The 24,311-nt window shown below is 47.6% G+C and overlaps 1 pseudogene across 1 annotated transcript in view; it reads left to right on the top strand.

Moving 5' to 3' along the window:
* The window catches only part of LOC311237472 (XK-related protein 6-like), a 40,827-nt pseudogene extending 16,833 nt beyond the window's left edge, over positions 1-23,994 (top strand). The window contains exons 7-9 of the transcript in view: positions 9,066-9,478; positions 14,478-14,818; positions 23,978-23,994. The product of the transcript in view is annotated as an XK-related protein 6-like (transcript). The remainder of the gene's footprint in view (positions 1-9,065; positions 9,479-14,477; positions 14,819-23,977) is intronic.
* Positions 23,995-24,311: the final 317 nt, after the last annotated feature.

Consider the following 24,311-nt stretch of genomic DNA (forward strand, 5'->3'; position numbering starts at 1 on the left):
AACAGAGGTCCTACAGAAAGGAATGCGTATAAGTCATTATTTCTTCTTGTGAGATGTGCATGATAATGAGAATTAAACTCAAAATAACTTTGAAAGAAGTTAGGTAAAGATGAAGGGAGATCAATTACTTTATACATAAGTAAGTAATTGTTGACCTCATAAATTGTGAGTAGAATAGAATAGTAAACTTTATTGCCATTTCAACACATGGTTGATTGGGATTTGTCTTGGTGCCAGCACATACAGTACATACAGCATAAAAACATACAATATAAAAACACAAGAATACATGCAATACAATCCCCACAATAAAAATTTTACACAAACAATTCAGGTGACAGCCTCGGGATATGTACTGTTTTCAAAACGGGATGTCCTGCACCTGAGACTTTGGAGTCTTCTGCCAGAGGGAAGGGGGTTAAAAAGGTCGTAAGCAGGGTGAGAGGGGTCACTGATCACCTTCTCCCCTTTCCGCCTGATGTGTGTGGCATATATGGAAGCCACAGAGGGGAGATCACAGCCGATGATTTTTGACGCTGTGTGTACAGTTCTCTCTAGCTGTTCCCTATCATGGACGGTGGTGTTTCCGTACAGTTCTTCCTAGATGTCCCCTATCATGCACGGTGGTGTTTCCGTACAGTTCTTCCTAAATGTCCCCTATCATGGACTGTGGTATTCCCGTACAGTTCTCTCTAGCTGTCCCCTATCATGGACGGTGGTGTTTCCGTACCACACAGTCATTGAGAAGGTAAGGACACTCTCCACAGTGGCTCTGTAGAAGCTGAGCATCGCCTCCCTGGACACACCAAACTTTTTAAGCTGGCGCAGGGAGTGGAGCCTCTGGTGGGCTTTGCTAATTATGAGGCTGGTGTAAAACTTCCCATTTTAAATGATCACATATGGTGATGCCGAGGAATTTAAAACTGTCTACCCTCTCCACCTGCTGGCCGTTTATGTACAGAGGAGGGTGGACTGCCTCCCCACGCCGGAAGTCAACTATCATTTCCTTTGTCTTAGAGATGTTTAAAAGCAGGTCGTTCTCCTTGCACCATACAGCAAAGCTATCAACTTCAGCTCTATAGGCCGATTCATCCCCGTTCTTAATTAATCCCACTACTGTTGTGTCATCCGCGTATTTAAATAATCTAACAGAATCAGAGTGGGAGGCACAGTCATTAGTGTCTCTAGACAGTAGAGCAGAGAAGAGAGAACACAGCCCTGGGGGGCCCCGGTGTTCAAGGTCCTGGATCTAGAGAACAAATTACCTATTTTAACCACTTGTTCTCTGTCTGAGAGAAAATCTAGAATAAAATAGCACAGAGACTCATCGATTCCTAGCAATTTAAGTTTAGTTGCAGTTGTTTAAATAATGGTTTGGTTGGGGCTAAATAAGAAGAGTTGGTTGCAATTCTTACAAAGGATTTCAGAGCTCTATGGATTGCTTGTAAGTAAGAAGGGTAAGTGTTGGCCCAAATTATATTGCAGTAAGTGATGTGAGGATAAATTTAACTGTAATACAAAATTAGTAATGTGCTCTTTTTTAATTGGTTTTTAACCCTTTTTATAATGCCCAACTATTTTCAAACCTTCTTGCAAACAATTTCACAATCAGTTTCTCATCGATATTGACACCTAAGAACTTCACAGATGAAACAATAACATGGTTATTGATACAAATCTTGGTTCTGTCTGAAATGTTTTTGTTCTTATTTCTAAAAATAATGAAGTTCGATTTTTTGACATTGAGTGATAACTTGTTTAACTGAAACCAATAAGAAAAATAGGAGTCCAGAATTTGCTTTATCAATAAGGGAATACAAATTCTTGTCAGTGACAAAGAGATCTGTGTCATCAGCGAATAATATAGGTGACAATAAACTGGATGCATTTGCAAGATCATTCACATAAATCAAAAACAACAAGGGTCCTAGAATGGACCCTTGTGGAACACCACATTTTAGTACAGCCAGCTGTGAATAATAATAATAATAATAATAATAATAATAATAATAATAATAATAATAATAATAATAATAATAATAATAATAATAATAATAATAATAATAATAATAATAATAATAATAATAATAATAATAATAATGCAGGACCTGTTGCAGAGGTCTTTAAATGGCATGCAATTATCCTCAATGTTAGCGGTTAGCACACACGGTTAGCGCACACACACCGGAACACACACGCATGCATTGTTTTTGTAGGATCGCCGATGTGATACTCCTCTGCGCTTAACCCATCCCGTCGTCCTTCCTTCCCCCCCAAAGGCAGCCGGGAGCAGACGAGGGCTGTGGCGTGAGCCACGCCCGGGGACCATCCAAGTGCTCCTGCCGGTCTTCGTCACGGACGCAACATAGTTAGCGATCTGTTGTTTTGCATCCATGATTACCATTGAAAATTACAAATTGCTCTGTCCATAGACCATAGACCATAACATGCCATTTTTTATAACAAAATTTCATGATTCACTGTGTCAAAAGTCTTTGATAAATCTAAGAAAATGCCAATGTGTGTGGTCCATGTCAAGGTACTTAAAACTGTTCACTCTCTCGACCGGTTCCCCATCGATGCTGAGGGGGCTGTAGTCCCTGGCCCCCGACCTCCTAAAGTCCACAATCATCTCTTTTGTTTTGCTGACGTTCAGGGAGAGGCAGTTCTCCTGAGACCACCGTGCCAGGTTCTCTATCTCTCCCAGGTAGGCCCTGTCATCGTTTGCAGAGATCAGGCCCACCACAACTGTGTCGTCAGCAAACTTGATGATTGTGTTGCTGTGCCACACAGTCATGTGTGTACAGCGAGTAGAGGGGGCTCAGAACACAACCCTGGGGGGCACCTGTGTTGAGAGTAATGGATGAGGAGGTGCAGTCATGAAGATTGTTATTTGATAGATGGTCACTAAGTTGCGTTGCGACAATCCGTTCTAGTATTTTGGATAGGAACAGATCCACAGAAGATTGGAGATAGGTCTGTAGTTTTTCAAGATTAGAGGGTCGAGGTTCAGTTTTTTAAGTAGTGGTTTAATGACGGCTGATTTAAAGGCCAAGGGCACCACGCCAGTAGACAAAGAAGTGTTGAAGATATTGAGTAGGGCAGGGCCTAGAGTTGGGAAGAGTTTTTTGATGAGAGTTGCTGGAAGAGGGTCCATGGATCTGATGTGTCTAGGAGGTTAACTAACGACAGGTTATGTATATAACCTAGTTATATGAGTACTGGCTAAGCGTCCCGCTCTTAAGCCATACCGAGATATACCTCATCTCATGTACCTAGTGTACTCCATCAACGAATAAAACTAATACACCCATCACCTGCCAGGCCCCGCCCCTAGTGGCGTACTATATAGTACTAGGCGTGGTCACCACTCACTCTTCCTCGGAAAATCGTTTCCAAAGAAAAGTTTCCCCAAGGGAACTCAGGGCACGCTAAGAGCGGGAAGCTTAGCCAGTACTCATATAACTAGGTTATATACATAACCTGTCGTTATATATTCGTAGTGGCATCGCGTCCCGCTCTTAAGCCATACCGAGATATGGGGTAGAGCGGACGCGAGGCCCGACAAATGTACCCCCTGAGGACCCGTAAGCCCACATCAGGGGGGAGGGGAGTCCCGTCACCCCATCCTTCCTAATGAAGAGGGGGCGCAGTCAACTCCACCCGAGTGCGAACAAGAGGGAACTAGAACCTCTTGAACACACAGCACAGGCGGAACCACGTGTGACACAACACATTGTGGCCCACACCCACACACCCCTGCTACCCCACCAAAGGACGGGAAGCAGGAGAGGCCACAGACCTCAGAACCGCCTGGGAGACAGAACCCCCGGTCATGTCCATGAGGTAAAACCTTACGAAGGGACCCGGGGAGGACCATGAAGCTGCAGCACAGATGTCCTCCACCAAGGCCCCACCCAGCAGAGCGGCAGAGGCTGCCACCCCACGAGTGGAGTGCGCCCTGACGCCCCCAGGGGGAGCCAGCCCGGCCAACGTGTAGCAAAGGGCAATGCCCTCGTACAACCAGTGGGACAGGCGCTGTTTCGACAGTGCCTTACCAGCACGAGAACCACCGTAACAGACAAATAGCTGATCGGTAGCCCTGAGGCCCTGAGTATGGCTGAGGTAAATCCCCAAAGCCCGGACCGGACATGACAGGTGAAGGCCCGCCTCCAACTCACTAGCGTGAGGAGGTGGATGAAACGCCTGAACCACAATATCCCTGGAGCGGAAAGAACTCCGGATATTTTTAGGCACGAAGACAGGATTAGGCCGCAGAGTGGCACCGAAATCGGAACGAAAAGACAGGCACTCTGGTCGTACCGAGAGAGCACAAAGCTCACCCACGCGTTTAGCGGAGGTGACGGCCAGCAAGAACGCGGTCTTGAACGACAGCTGTTCCAACAGCGCTTGCTCAAGAGGCTCAAACGGGGCCAAGGACAACCGACCGAGGACCAATTGAAGATCCCAACTCGGAGCCAAAGAGCGTTTTACCGGCTTAACGCGTCGAGCGCCAAGCAGGAAACGCTTCACAAGAGGGTGGCTGAACAAAACATCACCCTTAAATCCCTCATGATAAGAGGATATAGCTGCTGCATATACCCTCAGCGTCGAAGCCGACAGTCTATCAAGGAGAGACTGGAGGTAAACAAGGACAGCATCCAGGGGGCAGGACACCGGGTCCCTGCCCCCCGCCTTACACCACTCTTGGAACATACGCCATCTGCCCGGGTAAAGCGCGACAGTGGAGGGAGCATGCGCATTCCAGATGGTATCAACCACAGAAGGGTCCATCCTCTCCAGACTTACCCTCTCACCAGCCAAACCATCAGACGTTGGCAGAACACCGGGTGCTGAAACAGCGACCCGTGTGCTTGAGTGAGGGCCTTCGCCGACCAAGGAATAGGCCATGGCGGAGCTACTAGTAGCTGGATCAGGACCGGGAACCACACCGCCGTGCCCCGGTCCGGTGCGACCAGGATCACTGTCCTGCGCTCCCTCCATATCCGCTCCAACAGCTGATTCAACAGATGTATAGGGGGAAAGGCGTACAGAAGGCCGGGCGGCCATGGAAACATCGAGAAGGCATCCACCCCCAAGGGGGGATGATCTGCCCGACTGACCGAGAACCACAAGGGGCACTTGTGAGAGCGTCGGCTCGCAAACAGATCCACTGAAGCCTCCCCGAAGCGATCGCAGATCTGCCTGACTATATCGTGGCGCAGTTCCCACTCGCCGACACGAGGACCGCCCCGAGACATCATATCCGCGCCCACATTCTCCATGCCAGGGATGTGGAGCACCCTCAGACTGCGCAGCCTGCGAGATGCCCATAGCCAGAGTTCGAACGCCGCCCGGTGCAGGCGGATGGATCGAGTTCCACCCTGCCTGTTGATATACGCCGCTGCCGTCATACTGTCCGTTCTGATCAGAACGTGCTCGCCTACCACTAGGTGGACGAACCGTCTGAGGACCAGGAGGACCGCCCTCAATTCCAACACATTGATGTGCAGGGTAGACCGGGTAGCATGGATCGTCCAGCTGCCCCCCACTGCGTCGGTCCGACACGTCCCTCCCCAACCCGTGAGGGAAGCGTCGGTGAAGATCGTGACGTGTGAGCGCCTGCTGCCCATGGGGACCCCAATGGTGAGGATACCCAGCCTCCTCCAATGGGCGAGATCCCCCCATATCGACAAAGGAACCATCAACCGTTTCCATTTGTCCCTCACCGAGTCTATTCTCATACTGGAGAACCACCTCTGTATCCTCCTCATGAAGAGGAGGCCAAGAGGAACCACCACGTGAGCAGATGCCATCATACCGAGCAGGCGCATCACTTGCAGCGCCGTGACTGTCTTTCCAAGACGGAAACCCCCGAGCGCGTGGAGGATAGACACCCTCCGTTGCTCCGAGAGGGTTATAATCATGGGCCTCGACCTCAACGTCAAGCCCAAGTACTCCAACTAACATAGAGTTCCATGGATCTGATGAGTCTAGGAGGTTAACTAACATAGTGTTCCATGGATTTGATGAGTTTAGCAGGTTAACTAACATAGTGTTCCATGGATATGATGAGTCTAGGAGGTTAACTAACATAGTGTTCCATGGATCTGATGAGTCTAGCAGGTTAACTAACATAGTGTTCCATGGATATGATGAGTCTAGGAGGTTAACTAACATAGTGTTCCATGGATATGATGAGTCTAGGAGGTTAACTAACATAGTGTTCCATGGATCTGATGAGTCTAGGAGGTTAACTAACATAGTGTTCCATGGATCTGATGAGTCTAGGAGGTTAACTAACATAGTGTTCCATGGATATGATGAGTCTAGGAGGTTAACTAACATAGTGTTCCATGGATATGATGAGTCTAGGAGGTTAACTAACATAGTGTTCCATGGATCTGATGAGTCTAGGAGGTTAACCAGTCAAATGACAATTCAAAAGAATGTAGATTTGAAAGTTCTAAAGATCTCTGACTGTCTAAGTACCTCTCTTAGCACGGTGGTGTAGTGGTTAACACTGTCGCCTCACAGCTAGAAGGTCCTGGGTTCGATTCCCGCTTGGGGACCAGGTTGCCGCGTTGCCAGGTACCCAGGTGGGGGGGGTATCTCCCGGGCCTTTCTGTGTGGAGTTTGTATGTTCTCCCCCCGTGCTCGCAAGGGTCCCCCCCCCCACCGATAAGATAAACCCAATGCACACCAGATCGCTAACGCTGTCTCTTACGAAGACAGACGGGAGCACTTGGATTGGTCCCCGGGTGCGGCGCACGCCGCAGCCCTCGTCTGCTCCCGGCTGCCCTGGACGCGTGTAGCTTAATCCCAGCGGAAGAGTGCAAGAGCGCTTCCGCATTCTTCGCCATACGCCAGTACGGTAATGCGCATTTCCTTTTCCTTCGCCCAGGTGCTCGCGCGCGCATGCGCATGAGATCCCCGCTTGGTTCGCCGCTTTGGTTCATATTAATCACATATTAACGCTAACGCGCCATATTAGCACACATATATACACGCGATGGACGCAGCAGGCGATCACTGCTATATTACTGGTAGTTCATACAAGACATTATCCTCTAAGCCAAGCTGCACTTTAACATAGGCCTGGGTTGTTTTTATTTCTGTTAGCGCTGCCACTCTGCAGTAAACAGACATCACTGATATAGAGTGTCTGGTCAGTAACATGGGTCTAGAACCCACCTCACCCCTGCCCACTTTGACAACCTAGGATGGCTTAGAGTAGACGACAGAGTACATTTTCCTTTTTGAAAATCATCTGACATGAAGATGGAACACATTTTTGTTGTTAATATGATTTATATTACTGGTAGTTCATACAAGACATTATCCTCTAAGCCAAGCTGCACTTTAACATAGGCCTGGGTTGTTTTTATTTCTGTTAGCGCTGCCACTCTGCAGTAAACAGACATCACTGATATAGAGTGTCTGGTCAGTAACATGGGTCTAGAACCCACCTCACCCCTGCCCACTTTGACAACCTAGGATGGCTTAGAGTAGACGACAGAGTACATTTTCCTTTTTGAAAATCATCTGACATGAAGATGGAACACATTTTTGTTGTTAATATGATTTATATTACTGGTAGTTCATACAAGACATTATCCTCTAAGCCAAGCTGCACTTTAACATAGGCCTGGGTTGTTTTTATTTCTGTTAGCGCTGCAGATATAACAAAGAGGTCTAGCTGAGTCAATGTTGATGGTTTTGTTGAACATTTGTACGTTACAGGAGAGAAACCGTGTATTCAAAGAAAGCTATTAAAATAGTCTTTGAATCTAAATATACTTTCTTTGTAAAATGTGTCATAATGTAGCATTTGTGTGTGTAACGTACTGTAAAAAATAAATGTTTTTTCACAGGAAATTCACTATTATTTTACAGATTACTTTTGTTTTTCTACTTTAAGTGTAAATGCCATACAAATATAGTAAATTACCTTTTATCAAAATATTAACCATTAAATAAAGGTTGTAATTAGGGCTGTCAGTTTATCTGTATGTCATATATGTCCTGATGAATTGAAAATGGGGGACCCTGATGTAAACAAGACGAAAGTCTTTCTCTGGTCTGCATCCCCTTAACAATTGTGTGTATTGAGCCGTACTGTATTGTACCCATTCTGCAATCTGTTATTTTCATTCAATCAATTTCATTCAATCAATTTTATGAATGACCGAAAAAACAATGTTACAAAGTAAAGTTGACAGCTGCGTTGTGTTATCGTTACAATGTACAGGGAAATAACATTATGGCGTTGCGAGTGAATCGCGTCGCGATAATATACATGTATTCCATAATATGTAAAGTACAGTTGACAGCTGCGTTGTGTTAACGTTACTTACAATGTACAGGCAAATAACATTATGGCGTTGCGAGTGAATTGCGTCGCGATAATATACATGTATTCCATAATATGTAAAGTACAGTTGACAGCTGCGTTGTGTTAACGTTACAATGTACAAGGAAATAACATTATGTGGTCCTCGTTTGGATAATATGTAAAGTACAGTTGACAGCTGCGTTGTGTTACGTTGCAATGTACGCGGAAATGCTGCGTTGTGTTGCAATGTACTACATGCATTCCATTTCGGCGTCTGAGCGGGGGGAAAGAAAATGCGCATTTGGAGGGCGTTACCGCGGCCAATCAGGGCAAAATGCGGAAGCGCTCTTGCACTCTTCCGCTGGGATTAAGCTACACGCGCCCTGGACGACGGGATGGGAAAAGCAGAGAACATTTAATCAGCGACTCAGTGCATGTGTGTGTGTGTTCGTGTGGGTCGCACATCGCATGTGTTGTCTGTGTTAAAAAAGCTGCATGACGGGCGCTCCAGTAGCACACCACATAACGCGCGGAGTCGCGAAGCGGTCGTCCCGGGTTCGTTTCCCCGTCCCGGTGACCATTTGCCGCATGTCTTCCCTACCTCTCCTCCCGTTCTCCCTATCTCCCTCTAGTCTGGTCCTGCGTGGCCAGAAAATCTGAAAATGCTATAAGTAAAAGTTTAAAAAAAAGACTTCTTCTTCTTCTCTCCCTGTCTCTCTCCCCCCTCCAGGCGTCTCCTCCCTGGCCTCTCTCCTGTCTCTCGCCTGGGCGCTTGCCTCCTACCACAAGCTCCTGCGTGACTCGCACGACGACCAGCGCAGCATGAGTTACCGCGCGGCCCTGCTGCACCTCTTCTGGCGCCTCTTCACCATCTCGTCCCGCGCGCTCGCACTGGCGCTCTTCGCCTCGCTCTTCCACCTCTACTTCGGCCTCTTCGTGGTGTTCCACTGGTGCGCCATGGCCTTCTGGGTGATCCACGGCGGCACAGACTTCTGCACGTCCAGGTGGGAGGAGGTTCAACATGGTGGTGGGCGTCGTCTACATCTTCTGCTGGTTCAACGTCAAGGAAGGGACCACACGCTACAGGATGGTGGCCTACTACTCTGTGGTGCTGGCTGAGAACACAGTCCTCACGGGCCTGTTGTGAGCACGGGGAGGGGTGTGTGTGTGTGTGGTGGTAGGGCTGAGAACACAGTCCTCACTGGCCTGTGGTGAGCACGGGGAGGGGGGTGTGTGTGTGGTAGGGCTGAGAACACAGTCCTCACTGGCCTGTGGTGAGCACGGGGAGGGGTGTGTGTGGGTGTGTGGTAGGGCTGAGAACACAGTCCTCACTGGCCTGTGGTGAGCACGGGGAGGGGTGTGTGTGGGTGGTAGGGCTGAGAACACAGTCCTCACTGGCCTGTGGTGAGCACGGGGAGGGGTGTGTGTGGGTGGTAGGGCTGAGAACACAGTCCTCACTGGCCTGTGGTGAGCACGAGGAGGGGGGTGTGTGTGTGGTAGGGCTGAGAACACAGTCCTCACTGGCCTGTGGTGAGCACAGGGAGGGGGGTGTGTGTGTGGTAGGGCTGAGCCCAAACGTTCGAACGTTCGAACCTTCGTTGGCATTCGAATTCTAAATCAACATTAGAATTTTTTATTTTTAATAAAAAAAGAAAAATTCTATTAATTCTGTTTAAACCAATGGGTTTTTTCTTCACAGTTGCAGATAAAGATTAGGCTACACTAATATTATAGTATTAAAAGAAACTGATGACTTATATTCATTAGAAAGTTGATATAATAAAAAAAATACTAATTTAATCAGATTAATCACTTTATTCAAATTGAGGATTTAGTTTGAGGATATATAAAAAAAAAAAAAAAAAAAAAATAAGATTTTTATTTAAAAAAAAGGAATTTAAACGAAGGTTTGAACGTTCGTTCGAAAAACCCTGATGAAGTTCGAATCCAAAAAAACAGGCTTCGGGGACAGCCTTAGTGTGTGGGTGTGTGTGTATGTGTGTGGTGTCTGGTGTGTGTGTGTGTCGGCACTAAAAAACAAATTACAAACATCTCAAAACAAGCTAGTCAGACTACTGCTTGACCTGACTCCTAGAATCCACCTCACCCCTGCCCACTTTGACAACCTAGGATGGCTTAGAGTAGACGACAGAGTACAGCAACTTGCAATGGGCCTGGTCTACAAGATACACTACGCGACCAAGGTACCCATGTACATGTCAAAATACTTCCCAAAGGTCAGTGAATACCACGATCACAACACCAGAGGGAGCTCCACAAATCATGTAAAACCCAGATTCGGCTCAAACAAGGGACTAAACACGTTTCGCAATTATGCCACATCAATGTGGAACGCCCTACCTAAAGCTGTAAAGGAATGTGGATCACTACCCACTTTCAAAAACACTCTCAAAAAACACCTACGTGAGACTGCAATTCGAAACTGGCCCCTACAAATGTCCTAACCTAGTTGTACAGTAAATTACCAAGTAAGGCTTTGTCAGTATTCCAATGTACAGTGTAAAATGTGTGTGTGTCCCCTACCCAACCCCCCCCCCCCCACCTCCAATGTACAGCCCTCACCCACCCACCCAACCCCACCCCACCCACCCAACCTCCTCCAATGTACAGTTTCTACGCCAAATGTATATACACTCTTTTTCTGGACACTTTTGTATCACAAACAGTACTGTATTTGCAAATCTGATATGTCATAAATGTATAGATGTAGCAGTACTGTCTATCTGTATGTCATGTATGTCATATATGTTATGATGAATTGAAAATGGGGGACCCTGATGTAAACAAGACGAAAGTCTTTCTCTGGTCTGCATCCCCTTAACAATTGTATGTATTGAGCTGTACTGTACTGTACCCATTCTGCAATCTGTTAATAAACTTTTCAATCAATCAATCAATGTGTGTGTGGAGGGGGTTCTCCACATATGTTCTCCAAAATGAAAACGGCTGTTAATATGTGACCGGGCACAGATAATAGGGCAAGCTTCACATGATATGAAAGTACAGGTCCATACCTTCAAAATAAACCATCATCACTTGTACAAATCGGGTGGATACTTTTCAATCTATGTCTTATTAACCAAGATGATAACACAATAGCCCGTTTTGAGCTACATAGCTTCAAAGGTGATGTTGGCTGTTATCTTAAGATGCATGCAGAACTAATACCCACTGGCCTTTGCCACCTAACCCCTCCCCCAACTAACACCTTCTCCAGGTGAGAGCTATTCACTGGTAGGTGAGAGCTATTCACTGGTAGGTGAGAGGTATTCACTGGTAGGTGAGAGCTATTCACTGGTAGGTGAGAGGTATTCACTGGTAGGTGAGAGGTATTCACTGGTAGGTGAGAGGTATTCACTGGTAGGTGAGAGGTATTCACTAGTAGGTGTGAGCTATTCACTGGTAGGTGTGAGCTATTCACTGGTAGGTGAGAGCTATTCACTGGTAGGTGAGAGCTATTCACTGGTAGGTGAGAGCTATTCACTGGTAGGTGAGAGGTATTCACTGGTAGGTGAGAGCTATTTACTGGTAGGTGAGAGGTATTCACTGGTAGGTGAGAGGTATTCACTGGTAGGTGAGAGCTATTCACTGGTAGGTGAGAGCTATTCACTGGTAGGTGAGAGCTATTCACTGGTAGGTGAGAGGTATTCACTGGTAGGTGAGAGCTATTCACTGGTAGGGAGTGGTATGGTGTCTCCTCTACAGTAGTGAGGTGGAGGTGTGTGGTATGGTGTCTCCTCTACAGTAGTGAGGTGGAGGTGTGTGGTGTGGTGTCTCCTCTACAGTAGTGTGGTGGAGGTGGAGGTGTGTGGTATGGTGTCTCCTCTACAGTAGTGTGGTGGAGGTGGAGGTGTGTGGTATGGTGTCTCCTCTACAGTAGTGTGGTGGAGGTGGAGGTGTGTGGTATGGTGTCTCCTCTACAGTAGTGTGGTGGAGGTGTGTGGTGTCTCCTCTACAGTGGTATGGTGTCTCCTCTACAGTAGTGTGGTGGAGGTGTGTGGTATGGTGTCTCCTCTACAGTAGTGTGGTGTCTCCTCTACAGTGGTATGGTGTCTCCTCTACAGTAGTGTGGTGGAGGTGTGTGGTATGGTGTCTCCTCTACAGTAGTGTGGTGTCTCCTCTACAGTGGTATGGTGTCTCCTCTACAGTAGTGTGGTGGAGGTGTGTGGTATGGTGTCTCCTCTACAGTAGTGTGGTGGAGGTGTGTGGTATGGTGTCTCCTCTACAGTAGTGTGGTGGAGGTGTGTGGTATGGTGTCTCCTCTACAGTAGTGTGGTGGAGGTGTGTGGTATGGTGTCTCCTCTACAGTAGTGTGGTGGAGGTGTGTGGTATGGTGTCTCCTCTACAGTAGTGTGGTGGAGGTGTGTGGTATGGTGTCTCCTCTACAGTAGTGTGGTGGATGTGTGTGGTATGGTGTCTCCTCTACAGTAGTGTGGTGGAGGTGTGTGGTATGGTGTCTCCTCTACAGTAGTGTGGTGGAGGTGTGTGGTATGGTGTCTCCTCTACAGTAGTGTGGTGGAGGTGTGTGGTATGGTGTCTCCTCTACAGTAGTGTGGTGGAGGTGTGTGGTGTGGTGTCTCCTCTACAGTAGTGTGGTGGAGGTGTGTGGTGTGGTGTCTCCTCTACAGTAGTGTGGTGGAGGTGTGTGGTATGGTGTCTCCTCTACAGTAGTGTGGTGGAGGTGTGTGGTATGGTGTCTCCTCTACAGTAGTGTGGTGGAGGTGTGTGGTATGGTGTCTCCTCTACAGTAGTGTGGTGGAGGTGGAGGTGTGTGGTATGGTGTCTCCTCTACAGTAGTGTGGTGGAGGTGGAGGTGTGTGGTATGGTGTCTCCTCTACAGTAGTGTGGTGGAGGTGGAGGTGTGTGGTATGGTGTCTCCTCTACAGTAGTGTGGTGGAGGTGTGTGGTGTGGTGTCTCCTCTACAGTAGTGTGGTGGAGGTGTGTGGTGTGGTGTCTCCTCTACAGTAGTGTGGTGGAGGTGTGTGGTATGGTGTCTCCTCTACAGTAGTGTGGTGGAGGTGTGTGGTATGGTGTCTCCTCTACAGTAGTGTGGTGGAGGTGTGTGGTATGGTGTCTCCTCTACAGTAGTGTGGTGGAGGTGTGTGGTATGGTGTCTCCTCTACAGTAGTGTGGTGGAGGTGTGTGGTGTGGTGTCTCCTCTACAGTAGTGTGGTGGAGGTGTGTGGTATGGTGTCTCCTCTACAGTAGTGTGGTGGAGGTGTGTGGTATGGTGTCTCCTCTACAGTAGTGTGGTGGAGGTGTGTGGTATGGTGTCTCCTCTACAGTAGTGTGGTGGAGGTGTGTGGTGTGGTGTCTCCTCTACAGTAGTGTGGTGGAGGTGTGTGGTGTGGTGTCTCCTCTACAGTAGTGTGGTGGAGGTGTGTGGTATGGTGTCTCCTCTACAGTAGTGTGGTGGAGGTGTGTGGTATGGTGTCTCCTCTACAGTAGTGTGGTGGAGGTGTGTGGTATGGTGTCTCCTCTACAGTAGTGTGGTGGAGGTGTGTGGTATGGTGTCTCCTCTACAGTAGTGTGGTGGAGGTGTGTGGTGTGGTGTCTCCTCTACAGTAGTGTGGTGGAGGTGTGTGGTATGGTGTCTCCTCTACAGTAGTGTGGTGGAGGTGTGTGGTATGGTGTCTCCTCTACAGTAGTGTGGTGGAGGTGTGTGGTATGGTGTCTCCTCTACAGTAGTGTGGTGGAGGTGTGTGGTATGGTGTCTCCTCTACAGTAGTGTGGTGGAGGTGTGTGGTATGGTGTCTCCTCTACAGTAGTGTGGTGGAGGTGTGTGGTATGGTGTCTCCTCTACAGTAGTGTGGTGGAGGTGGAGGTGTGTGGTATGGTGTCTCCTCTACAGTAGTGTGGTGGAGGTGGAGGTGTGTGGTATGGTGTCTCCTCTACAGTAGTGTGGTGGAGGTGTGTGGTGTCTCCTCTACAGTGGTATGGTGTCTCCTCTACAGTAGTGTGGTGGAGGTGGAGGTGTGTGGTATGGTGTCTCCTCTACAGTAGTGTGGTGGAGGTGTGTGGTGTCTCCTCTACAGTGGTATGGTGTCTCCTCTACAGTGGTATGGTGTCTCCTCTACAGTACTGGTGTCACCAGGTCCTGACCCGCCCGTGTCTCGACAGGTACGCCTACAGGGACCCGGTGCTGACGGACCCCCTACGCCCCCCCGGCAGCGTCCTGGTGATGCTGCTCTACTACGGCTTCCTGCACCCGGCGCACCTGCAGCCAAGCCCCGCCTCTTCCTGCTGCCCCCCGCCCCCCCCGGCCCACATGAGCGCGTCAGAGACGGAGGACGACATGGCCGCGAGCTGCCTGCCCGTCTTCCAGGTGCGCTCGGCGCCGCCCCCCTCGCGGCCGGAGGGCCCGCTGATCCGGATCGACATCCTGCAGTACCTCACGCCGGCCGCCGTGGGCATCCGGTACCGGGACGGGGGGTACCGGGACGGGGGCTACCAGGACGGGGGTACCAGGACGGGGGGTACCAGGACGGGGGGGGTACCAGGACGGGGGGTACCAGGATGGGGGGGGGGGGTACCAGGACGGGGGGTATCAGGACGGGGGGCCGGGGGGGGGGGTACCAGGACGCGTGTATCACTTCCGCAACGGATTTGTTTTCCGGGGTTGGCCTGATTGGCCGCGACGGCCACGTGACACGCCGCGGCCATGCCCCGCGGCAGCGGCCGAGGCGGCAATGCCAGAGGCTGCTGTGTTTCACTGCCGCTTTCCCACTTCAACACCGCAGCAGCATTGTCGCGCCACATCTTCTGAGTGCAGAGCTGTTTAATCACTTTTCCCACTGCGTTACCAGTGGCGCGACGCTGGAGTTCACTTCGCCTTTCACATCGCGCCGCGCTTATGCCGTCTAGCACAGTCTCTAACAGTAACAGTAAGAAGCATTAATGTTGCTGAATTAAAGAATGAATAAGTTAAACGTGTCAATTCAGCAGTCAAAGTGTACTGTATAAATCTAACTTCATTAGACGGCCGACGTACGGCTCTCTTGTCCATTAATGGATATATAATGGATATTTTATTTATCTGCCACCGTGGTGTAATGGTTAGTCCTCATACCTCTCACGCGGGGGCCAGCCGTGTATAGGTGTAACAGACTGACAGCCAATGAAATGGGTGCATTTGTCACGCTGTCCAAGGAGCTGAACTGCTCTCGTGCAGCCGTGTTCAAATCCCGGTCGGGGCAAAAGCCTGTCATACTCTGCATCCCCTTAAACATTTTGTGTATTGAGCCGTACTGTATTGTACCCATTCTGCAATCTGTTAAATAAAGTTTTCATTCATTAATTCTGTCTCCGTCTCTCCTTGTTGCACATATTTAGATTATCATTAGATTGTAGCGGCAGAGGTTTTTGTCAACATAAATCATGTTTCTTAATTTATGCACAGGACTGTGTGTGGATGACCACCTCTGGGGTCAAACACCATCTCCTCAGTCTTCTTAACATTTAAAACCAGACAGTTATTGTCGCACCAGTTTACAAACCTCTGGATTTCCAAATAATAGTCAGCTAGGTCACTGTCATTCTTAATTAGAGCTAAAATGGCAGCATCATCAGAAAATGTTCATATCATATCTGGTGAATTACCTAGCTCATGGAAGTCGGCCATGGTTCTCCCCTTGTTAAAGTGTGGAGACCCCTCTGACCTAAATAATTATCGCCCTATTTCCAGATTGTCTGTAATGGCCAAAGTCTTTGAATCTCTTGTAAACAAACTGAAAGAGTTTCTAGCTGAGCATAATATTCTTAACAAGTCTCAGTCAGGCTTCAGATCCATAGTACTTCAGCGACTATGCTAGTCTCAAATGACATAATTGAAGCACTAGACAAGAAAAAACACTGTGCAGCATTGTTTGTTGATCTGTCTAAAGCGTTTGACTCTGTGGATCACGCATTACTGCAGAGGCTTGGCTGCATATAGGTCTTGGTAAAACGGCTTTGAGCTGGTTTAAAAACTATCTATCTGAAATAACTGTGTCTCAGTAATAATAATAATAATAACTTTATTTGTATAGCACCTTTCATACAGGGGATTGCAGTTCAAAGTGCTTTATATCAGTAAGAAATAAAACATAAAATCAGTGTAAAACAAGCAGCAAGAGCAAAGCATAAAGTGGGATAAAATAATGCAGATATATTAATCAATTCATATCAGAACCTCACGTTCCGATATGCTTCTGTAATCTGTTACAAAACATGATAAGGTTATAGTATGCACCCAGCAGATAGTGGGGCGTAAAGATAAAAGTAGAAATAAGTCAAATGAGCAGACGTATAAAATCACAGTTTTTCACATTAGGATCTAACATCCTTTAGGCCACCTTGTTTATGGTTTGATTCAGTTTTAAAGAGAGATGAGGAGGGAGAGAGAGATGAGGAGGAGAGAGATGAGGAGGGAGAGAGAGATGAGGAGGGAGAGAGAGATGAGGAGGGAGAGAGATGAGGAGGGAAAGAGAGATGAGGAGGGAGAGAGATGAGGAGGGAGAAAGATGAGGAGGGAGAGAGAGATGAGGAGGGAGGGAGAGATGAGGAGGGAGAGAGATGAGGAGGGAGGGAGAGATGAGGAGGGAGAGAGATGAGGAGGGAGGGAGAGATGAGGAGGGAGAGAGATGAGGAGGGAGAGAGAGATGAGGAGGGAGAGAGAGATGAGGAGGGAGGGAGAGATGAGGAGGGAGAGAGAGATGAGGAGGGAGGGAGAGATGAGGAGGGAGGGAGAGATGAGGAGGGAGAGAGATGAGGAGGGAGAGAGAGATGAGGAGGGAGAGAGATGAGGAGGGAGAGAGATGAGGAGGGAGAAAGATGAGGAGGGAGAGAGAGATGATGAGGGAGAGAGATGAGGAGGGAGAGAGAGATGAGGGAGAGAGTGAGGAGGGAGAGAGATGAGGAGGGATAGAGTGATGAGGAGGGAGGGAGAGATGAGGAGGGAGAGAGAGATGAGGAGGGAGAGAGAGATGATGAGGGAGAGAGATGAATAGGGAGAGAGAGATGATGAGGGAGAGAGAGATGAGGAAGGAGAGCGAGATGAGGAGGGAGAGAGATGAAGAGGGAGAGAGAGATGAGGAGGGAGAGAGAGATGAGGAGGGAGAGAGAGATGATGAGGGAGAGAGAGATGATGAGGGAGAGAGATGAGGAGGGAGAGAGAGATGATGAGGGAGAGAGAGATGAGGAAGGAGAGAGATGAGGAGGGAGAGAGATGAGGAGGGAGAGAGAGATGAGGAGGGAGAGAGATGAGGAGGGAGAGAGAGATGAGGAGGGAGAGAGAGATGAGGAGGGAGGGAGAGATGATGAGGGAGAGAGATGAGGAGGGAGAGAGATGAGGAGGGAGAGAGAGATGAGGAGGGAGAGATGAGGAGGGAGAGAGAGATGAGGAGGGAGAGAGAGATGAGGAGGGAGGGAGAGATGAGGAGGGAGAGAGAGATGAGGAGGGATGGAGAGATGAGGAGGGAGAGAGAGATGAGGAGGGAGAGAGAGATGATGAGGGAGAGAGAGATGAGGAGGGAGGGAGAGATGAGGAGGGAGAGAGAGATGAGGAGGGAGAGAGAGATGAGGAGGGAGAGATGAGGAGGGAGAGAGAGATGAGGAGGGAGGGAGAGATGAGGAGGGGGAGAGAGATGAGGAGGGAGAGAGAGATGAGGAGGGAGAGAGAGATGAGGGAGGGAGAGATGAGGAGGGAGAGAGATGAGGAGGGAGAGAGAGATGAGGAGGGAGAGAGATGAGGGAGGGAGAGATGAGGGGGAGAGAGATGAGGAGGGAGAGAGATGAGGAGGGAGAGAGAGATGAGGAGGGAGAGAGATGAGGAGGGAGAGAGAGATGAGGAGGGAGAGAGATGAGGAGGGAGAGAAAGATGAGGAGGGAGGGAGAGATGAGGAGGGAGAGAGAGATGAGGAGGGAGAGAGAGATGAGGAGGGAGAGAGAGATGAGGAGGGATGGAGAGATGAGGAGGGAGAGAGAGATGAGGAGGGAGAGAGATGAGGAGGGAGAGAGAGATGAGGAGGGAGGGAGAGATGAGGAGGGAGAGAGAGATGAGGAGGGAGGGAGAGATGAGGAGGGAGAAAGATGAGGAGGGAGAGAGAGATGAGGAGGGAGAGAGAGATGAGGAGGGAGAGAGAGATGAGGAGGGAGAGAGATGAGGGAGAGAGAGATGAGGAGGGGGAGAGAGATGAGGAGGGAGAGAGAGATGAGGAGGGAGGGAGAGATGAGGAGGGAGAGAGAGATGAGGAGGGAGGGAGAGATGAGGAGGGAGAGAGAGATGAGGGAGGGAGAGATGAAGAGAGATAGAGAGATGAGGAGGGAGAGCGAGATGAGGAGGGAGGGAGAGATGAGGAGGGAGAGAGAGATGAGGAGGGAGAGAGAGATGAGGAGGGAGAGAGAGATGAGGAGGGAGGGAGAGATGAGGAGGGAGAGAGAGATGAGGAGGGAGAGAGAGATGAGGAGAGAGAGAGATGAGGAGGGAGAGATGAGGAGGGAGAGAGAGATGAGGAGGGAGAGAGAGATGAGGGAGAGAGATGAGGAGGGAGAGAGAGATGAGGATGGAGAGAGAGATGAGGAAGGAGAGAGATGAGGAGGGAGAGAGAAATGAGGAGGGAGGGAGAGATGAGGAGGGAGAGAGAGATGAGGAGGGAGAGAGAGATGAGGAGGGAAAGAGAGATGAGGAGGGAGAGAGATGAGGGAGAGAGAGATGAGGAGGGGGAGAGAGATGAGGAGGGAGAGAGAGATGAGGGAGAGAGAGATGAGGAGGGAGGGAGAGATGAGGAGGGGGAGAGAGATGAGGAGGGAGAGAGAGATGAGGAGGGAGAGAGAGATGAGGAGGGAGAGAGAGATGAGGAGGGGGGAGAGAGATGAGGAGGGAGAGAGAGATGAGGAGGGAGAGATAGATGAGGAGGGAGAGAGAGATGAGGAGGGAGAGAGAGATGAGGGAGAGAGAGATGAGGAGGGGGAGAGAGATGAGGAGGGAGAGAGATGAGGGAGAGAGATGAGGAGGGAGAGAGAGATGAGGAGGGAGAGAGAGATGAGGAGGGAGGGAGAGATGAGGAGGGAGAGAGAGATGAGGAGGGAGGGAGAGATGAGGAGGGGGAGAGAGATGAGGAGGGAGGGAGAGATGAGGAGGGAGAGAGAGATGAGGAGGGAGGGAGAGATGAGGGAGAGAGAGATGAGGAGGGAGAGAGAGATGAGGAGGGAGGGAGAGATGAGGGAGAGATTCTGTTACATCCCTCTCACTCTCAAGGGGTTTAGTAGAATGCAATATATACTGTATAACATCCTTGTCGTTTGTCTAGCCAAAAAGAGATAGTGTATATATTTTATATATAATGTACAGAAGGTTAGGGATACTGTAGTCATGTGTTGTTTCTGTTTGGGGGGCTTCTCGTGTTTACTTGTGTGTGACGTGTGTGTGTGTGTGTGGGGGGGGGGGGGGTAAGTAGCAGGGCATGCTGGGAAGGATGGAGACATTTTGTTTGTCTGTGTGTGTTTGTTTAAAAGTTAGATTTGTACATTTCCACAGTCGGAAGAGGAAAATGAATATAGGTTAGCTCATTTTATTTGTTCATGGCGTGAGTTTTGGGTGGTTTACAGGGTGTGTGAGTTGGTTTTCTTCCTTACAGCCAAAAGAGGAAGGAAAGAGAGAGGTCTGTGTCATTTTCTGTTAGAACAGCACAACGTTTATTTCTAAACAGTGGAAATTGCAGCACAAAATACAACTCGACATACAAGGAGCCGCTTTCTGGTCCCCCTAACCCCTGACCCCCAGCACCTAACCCCTGACCCCCAGCACCTAACCCCTAACCCCATCACCTAACCCCTAACCCGAGCACCTAACCCCTAACCCGAGCACCTAACCCCTAACCCGAGCACCTAACCCCGAGCACCTAACCCCAGCACCTAACCCTAACCCCAGCACCTAACCCCCAGCACCTAACCCTAACCCCAGCACCTAACCCCGAGCACCCAACCCCTAACCCCGAGCACCTAACCCCCAGCACCTAACCCTAACCCCGAGCACCTAACCCCATCACCTAACCCCATCACCTAACCCCTAACCCCAGCACTAACATGAAATCACTATACTGTAGATGGGCAGCCTGGAATTTGTTGTTGTTGTTAACAATAATATTACATTATCATCATTATTACCATAAGCATCATCATCATCATTATTCGTATTATCATATTAACAATAATAACTTGCTTTGTAACTTACAGTTATCAGAATATCAGACCCCTCTAAGCACTATGGGCAATACAGCACAACCTTGATCATAAATACAGCACATGACGGTTTATTACAAACACAGGGATTCATCATCAATACAAACTAACAATCATCAATACAAACTAACAATCATCAATACAAACTAATAGGGCTGACCCCTATTAGTCGAATAGTCGACTAATCGGTCGAAAGGAGCCGTAGTCGACTGCCAACCTCTTAGTCGAATACAATAAAATAATAATAAAAAAATATATATATATTTTTTTTATAAATTTTTATTTTTTTTTATCATTCTTTCCAAAAGAAAAGAGGCCTAGAAGCGTGGCTAACGCTAATGGCATGCATACCAAAGGCTAACTGCCTACGGAAACAGGCACAGAGGCACTGAAAGAGGATTTCACCCATCTAATGAACACACTAGACCAGACAAATATCAAGATGTATCCATCAGTGGACCAATTGCATGCTTTTGCAGAGACAGTGTGAGACAGTATGAGAGCGCCCTCTAGCTGTGGGTCAGTGTGAGAGCTCCTCTAGCTGTGGGTCAGCGTGAGAGCGCCCTCTAGCTGTGGGTCAGTGTGAGAGCGCCCTCTAGCTGTGGGTCAGTGTGAGAGCGCCCTCTAGCTGTGAGACAGTGTGAGAGCGCCCTCTAGCTGTGAGACAGTGTGAGAGCTCCTCTAGCTGTGGGTCAGTGTGAGAGCTCCTCTAGCTGTGAGACAGTGTGAGAGCGCCCTCTAGCTGTGAGACAGTGTGAGAGCTCCTCTAGCTGCGGGTCAGTGTGAGAGCGCCCTCTAGCTGTGGGTCAGTGTAAGAGCGCCCTCTAGCTGTGGGTCAGTGTGAGAGCGCCCTCTAGCTGTGAGACAGTGTGAGAGCGCCCTCTAGCTGTGGGTCAGTGTGAGAGCGCCCTCTAGCTGTGGGTCAGTGTGAGAGCGCCCTCTAGCTGTGGGTCAGTGTAAGCGCTCCTCTCTGCTAAGTTAAATCCTAGGAAAGTGTTTGGAAGGATGTAATGCTCCTATAAGCACAGGGCCAGTGTTCTGTGGTATCTACGTGTTTTGATTTGGTAGGCTATGCTTCTCTACTGTTCCACTGTCCCTCGCCCCTCAGCGTGAACCAGCAGCTATAGAGATTTGATGTGCAAAACAAACAACTTTTCTTGTGGTTGGCATTTTGATTGTAAATACATTTTTCTGATAATCTTCCGTTGAATCTATGTTTGATGGGTTTGCTTAGATGGCTTTCTAAATGTATGTATGATATTCAGAATGTAAGATGGGATCAGAATAATGTGGCTTGATTGGAGATTACTGCGTTTTTGTAGGAGTCTGTGTGCCTTGTATTGTTCCCGTTTAAATCACACTGATATTAGATCATTAAGAATCCCAGGTTAGAAGGATGAACAGGATGCCTTGGCATTTGGAGTTGGAGCCTGCTGTTCTTTTGAACCGGTGGTCACAATGTGTGAACATGGGTTCTACATAATGATGCTAACCTTGCTAGCATTCCACAATAGTCTAGTTTATTTATTTAGCACATTATTTAAAAAAAGAAAAACAGCGCTAGGAGGGAACGAAGCCCAAAGGGCTTGTACAAAGTTCCACTCCCATCCCATTGTCCATAAACATATATGAACGGAATATACATGTAAACCTTTCACTACCACACTACAGAAGGTTAACCTTTCACTACCACACTACAGAAGGTTAACCTTTTCACTACCACATTACAGAAGGTTAACCCTTTCACTACCACACTACAGATGGTTAACCTTTCACTACCACACTACAGAAGGTTAACCTTTCACTACAACACTACAGACAGTTAACCTTTCACTACCACACTACAGGAGGTTAACCTTTCACTACCACACTACAGAAGGTTAACCTTTCACTACCACACTACAGACAGTTAACCTTTCACTACCACACTACAGGAGGTTAACCTTTCACTACCACACTACAGAAGGTTAACCTTTCACTACCACACGACAGAAGGTTAACCTTTCACTACCACACTACAGAAGGTTAACCCTTTCACAACCACACTACAGAAGGTTAACCTTTCACTACCACACTACAGGTTAACCTTTCACTACCACACTACAGGTTAACCTTTCACTACCACACTACAGAAGGTTAACCTTTCACTATCACACTACAGAAGGTTAACCTTTCACTACCACACTACAGAAGAATAACCTTTCACTATCACACTACAGCAGGTTAACCTTTCATTACCACTACAGAAGGTTAACCCTTTCACTACCGCACTACAGAAGGTTAACCTTTCACTACAGAAGGTTAACCCTTTCACTACCACACTACAGAAGGTTAACCTTTCACTACCACACTACAGAAGAATAACCTTTCACTATCACACTACAGAGGGTTAACCTTCCACTACCGCACTACAGGTTAACCTTTCACTACCACACTACAGAAGGTTAACCTTTCACTACCACTACAGAAGGTTAACCTTTCACTACCACTACAGAAGGTTAACCTTTCACTACCACTACAGAAGGTTAACCCTTTCACTACCACACTACAGAAGGTTAACCCTTTCACTACCACACTACAGAAGGTTAACCGTCTGTAGTGTGGTTATGAAAGGGTTCACCTTCTGTAGTGTGGTTGTGAAAGGGTTAAACAGGTCATCGTTTCTTTTAAGCCATAAGATTTAGTAATTTCCTGGTTTTGATCCGAGCTTCTTCCTATTGGACTAAGATGAACCAACCACAGCTTTCAAAACCAGAGGGGATGACATGACACATTCTGTATCTCGAGTCCGTTTGTGTATTCCGTGTCTAGTAGTGAAGCATTCTGGGAAATGTTGAATATTTTCAAATGGCACTAGACGGCCAGCGTTAGGAAAATGTTATTTTTGTTACAATACCTCCAGAAGATAAAGTCTATTTATCTGTGAAGAGACAGAGATTTACAGATACTACATAGAACTTATGGTGGATTTTAAAACAATATAAAACAGATCTAAAATGGAAACATGTACAGTTTAACAAATATTGGTTTTGAATGACAAAGATGTATATGCGTCAGTATTGATTTACATTTTATATATTTACCATTTTATTACATTGTAATGTTGTGACTGCAATGAAGAAAAAAATACATAAGAGTATAAATAAATGTGTCCAAACGTGTTCTTCTGTCCTTTTGAGTCGTTTGTGGTGTCACCTTTAATCTCTAAATATACCTCTGTAATGTTGTTTACTACTCACCTTTAATCTCTAAATATACCTCTGTTGTTGTTTACTAGTCACCTCTAATCTCTAAATATACCTCTGTTGTTGTTTACTAGTCACCTCTAATGTCTAAATATACCTCTGTTGTTGTTTACTAGTCACCTCTAATCTCTAAATATACCTCTGTTGTTGTTTCAGATTCAGATAACTTTTAATCACCATTATGTTTTATAAAAGAACTAGTGCTGTCAGGCGATTAAAAAAATTAATCTAATTAATTACAGGATTTGTAATTAATTAATCTAATTAATCGCATTTTAATCGCATTACCATTTTATGCCTCATATTCTATATTCTATAATCATATTTCAAATTGCATGTGTCCGGGTGGCAGAATTCAGTACTGTATCTACAAAACCTTCTGTTTAATCATCTTCCATCTATTAATTTGCTTAGATTTTTCAGGTCTGGTCAATTTGAGCATGGTGTTATTCACAGTCAAAGATAAAAAAAAATGTATTGATATTCTCAT

The sequence above is a fragment of the Notolepis coatsorum genome (genome assembly GCF_963971535.1).
Source record: "Notolepis coatsorum genome assembly, chromosome: 1".
NCBI lineage: Eukaryota > Metazoa > Chordata > Actinopteri > Aulopiformes > Paralepididae > Notolepis > Notolepis coatsorum.